Here is a 4,360-nt window from a genome sequence, read left to right on the forward strand (position 1 = left end):
ATCTATATAGATTATTTATTAAGGATAAAAAATAAAAGAAAAATTACACTAGAGTGTTTAAGTTAAAATTAATAAGATGTTTGGGTATGTTTCATATGTGGTGCTATTTAAATTTAATTATGTATGACTTATACTTTTTTTGTTATGAACTTATAACTAAAAAAATATGAAATTATGTAATTTTCTTCTTTTGAAATAAATAATTTTATATATATCAAAATAACACTTTTAATATTACAATCATTAAATTAATTATATAACATTTATTGAATGAATAATTTTTATTTCAAAATGAAATAAAATATTACAAAAATTTATATTATTAAATAAAATAGATGTAAATTATTGATGATGGTAGAGCAATTGCATCATTATAGGTCAAGTACATTTCAATTAGGTTGGCACCTACTAGCCTACCAATCATTTGTATCATACTCCACCTCAATAATTTAATACAAAAAAATAATGAAATGAAATAGCGAAAAACAAATTGTTGATCAATCATCGGAGAAGACAGACAATTCAGTTGCGTTACCCAAAGATATGTCATCCACATCATTTTGAATTCTCTCATTTTCACTATAATTTTGTCTACTCGTAAGCGCATGCATATGATCTCTAGATATCATCAGTGCCTCAACCATTTGAGGTGAAAGCCTACTGCGGTAATAGTTCAACACCCGTTTACTTGCACTAAAAGCTATTTCCAAAGCAATTGTAGAAATATAAATGGTTAGTATATCACGGGTCATCTGTAAAACCACATGCCACATAATTTTATTTTGTTTCCACCAATCCAAAATGTCAAAATCATCGAAATCATTCACTGATGAGCTTTCCAAATAACGTTGTAGTTCAGAACAACTCACGGTTGTATGTTAAGATATTTTTTTACTTTTTATTGTTGAAAAAACATTTAATCTTTTGCCTCGAGATGAGACTGCTAGTGTTAGTAGTGTAGTGTGTGTAGGTGTATTTGCAGATGCAACTGCCCTGTATTCTTCAAATAATGTTTTGTATGTTTGCATACTAGGGGCAAAGTGTTTTTGCTTAGCGAAAATACTTTTTCAAAATTCTTATAAACCAATTTCTTTACACCTATAATCAATTATTATGACTAAACCTTAAAGATGAGGCAATAGGTCAAAATATTTATCAAATTTTGCTTTTTCATTGAAGTAATAATGGTTACATAATATTCATTATCCATATATTTTACGAAAACTTTAATTATTTCTGCTAATATATGTAAAACAAATGTCGAAGTAGGAATATATATATAAAAAAATAATTTTGTTGAAGTATCAAAAACTTTTAAAAAAATCTTTATACAAGGTTACTTGGCGCTAATTTAGTTTTGTAGGAGTCAGTACTTCTCTTATTGATGATGTCGTAAAAAATAAATCATTGCTTTTTCTACGTTTATAAGCTCTTTTTAATATATTATACATTGAATTCCACCTAATGTGTATATCTAAAATTAATTTTTAAATGGTATACCTTTTCATTGACAAATTTTTCTGTATTCTGAAATTCAATTAGCAGAGACATAATAGTAACAATTGCATTTTTTTATTACAAGTACAGAAGTCTTGTATACATGCATAGCTTCTTTAACAATCAAGTTTAAAATATGGGTACAACAACAAACATAAAATAAATTACCATCAACAAGTAATTCTAAAGTTGGTTTTAAATGAGCTAAGACTATAGTTTGATTATAATATGTTGCATTATCTAAACTAATGGCAAATATTTTATTTTGCAAAGCCCACTCATATAATATATTTCTTAGTTTTACACCAAACAAATTACCAGTGTATGGAAGTTTAATTAATTTAAATGAAATAATTCTTTTATTTAATTTCCAATCATTATTAATAAAATGTGCAGTGATATATTGATATTCTAAACTATTATTTGACTACAGATTAGATGTTGAAAAAACTCTTCCATTCAAATTTTTAAAGATGTCAAATAATTCACTTTTAATGTCCTCAAATTTCTTTAAAATCTTGTTTTTAGTAGTATTTTTTGAAAAATTTTGATATTGCGATGCAAAACTTTTGTGAATCATTTGAGTAAAATCGGGACATTCACTAATAGTAAAATGTTGTTCTTTTTTAATAATATAATCAATTGCAGAATTTTGTGCATGTATAAGAATACATGAAAATGTTTGAGAAGAATGACTAGTTGATGAAGCCTCTAACTGCATTTGACTTCTAATATCAGATTGTTGACTTTGTAAATGTCTGTTAATATGCCTTTTTAGATGACTAGTACCTCTGCAGATGCAATACTCAGTAAATGTACACAATATTTACATTTTGCTTTAAATATAATTGTACCATCAAAATTATTTATAGATATTTTTTCAAAATGTTCTCAAATACCACTAATTGTGTCCCTAGATGATAATCCAACTGTTAGAAGAGAGATATTAGAAGGAGAATCAATAGATTCATACTATGTAGTATACGTATCAATATCGACATAAACATTAGGAATATTAAGATTCATAGTAATATAAGTAAAATAATATATAAGAACTAATAATTTATTTAAATAATGAGTAAACAATAACAATTAATATATGTTCAGAAATAATTAATGTAAAAAAATGAGTAGCTAATAAATTTAATTAAACTAATTAATGTTACTGACTGGCTAATGCAATACAAAAATTAGCTTCTTCTGATCAAAGTTTCTTCTTACACAATACAATTGTCACTTAAGAATGAGACTTCAAAATTAATTAAGAGTTGAGAGAGATTGAGAGTTTGAGAGAAAGAATTGTTGGTAAGATTTATTTTAAAAGATGAGAAATATTTATAGGAGTTTCAAAGGTTGAGGTCAACTTGTAAACAAAAAAAAAAAATAAATAAATAGAAAAATTGAGCCGTTGTGTTAAATGATCCCGTTAAATTATTATTATTATTATTACTTTTTACTTTTAGTCTATTCATGCAGACATTTAACTACTTCTTCTTCCTTTTTTTTGTTTTTATCTTTTGTTTTTCATGCATCATTGCCACTGCTGCGGGCGAGTTTCGGATTATCCACGGGTCTCAAGTTACACCTGTAGCTAAAATTAACATTTGGCATAGCATCTCTAAAAACATCTCCGTCAAATTAATTATTTTTATTTTTTGGTTAAAATAATAAATAAATCACTAAATTTTATTTTTATCGAACTAGTTATCAAGTTAACTATTTTAATTTTGATAGTTTTAACTCAACAAATGTGACTAGTAGTTTATCCTAATCAAACATGAAAAAATTATTCACTATGTTTGTTTCTAATTTTTTGAAAACACTTTTCAAAAAATTCTACTTTTTGTTTTCCGTATTTTTTTTATTTTTACTGAATTTTTTTAATATTTAGACACACTTAACATAAATACACTTAAAAAGTATAATTTTTATGATTTTTTATAAAATTCACTAAATACCAAAAATACAAAAAAAAAAAAACAGTATATTTTTCTTATTTTTGTGTATTTATTAATTTTTTTAAATATCTTTTCAGAAATATTTTATTTTTTAGATACATCTAAGTAAAGTGTATCTAAAAAAATATAAAAAATGCTTAAAATTTTAAAAATATTCACTAAAAACAAAAAAATACGAAAAATAAAAAACTCAATTTTCAGAAAACTGAAACCAAACACACTTTTTATATCCTGGAGTTAATTGTGTTGAAGTTTACAAAAAATAATTTCAAATTAAAATGAATAACAAAATATTTAAATAGTATAGAGAAATAATAGAGAGTTTATTAGAGAATCTATTTAAAAAGATGTAAAACCAAAATAGAAAAAGTAACTTTTAAATTAAAATATAACAAAATTTTAACTAGTTTGATATTAATGCTCTAACACACAACTTAACAACTCCATTGTGCAACAAAAATCCTATTCGTTTTGCTAGCTATACTCACATCTGACACTAATTTGCGGTTAACATATCTATTGTGAAGCTCTAACACATCCGTGTACTCACATTTGACACTAATTTGCTGTTAACATATCTATTCTGAAGCTCTAACACATCCGTTAACATATTACGTTCAAAATTCACATCTATATATTTCGTTTCACTATCGTTTTGATTGTTTCCATTACAGGAAATATAGAATTTAACGGCATTTATATAACATTTAGACACACCTAACATAAATACATTTAAAATATATAATTTTTGTAACTTTTTTTTAAAAAAAATTCACTAAATACCAAAAATATAAAAAAAAATACATATAAAAAAACAAAAAAACAAAAACAAAAAAATTAGTATATTTTTCTTATTTTTGTGCATTTATTAATTTTTTAAAATATTTTTTCACAAATATTTTATT

This window comes from Camellia sinensis, chromosome 1 (assembly GCF_055761805.1).
Source record: "Camellia sinensis isolate YWXY chromosome 1, ASM5576180v1, whole genome shotgun sequence".
NCBI classification, from domain to species: domain Eukaryota; kingdom Viridiplantae; phylum Streptophyta; class Magnoliopsida; order Ericales; family Theaceae; genus Camellia; species Camellia sinensis.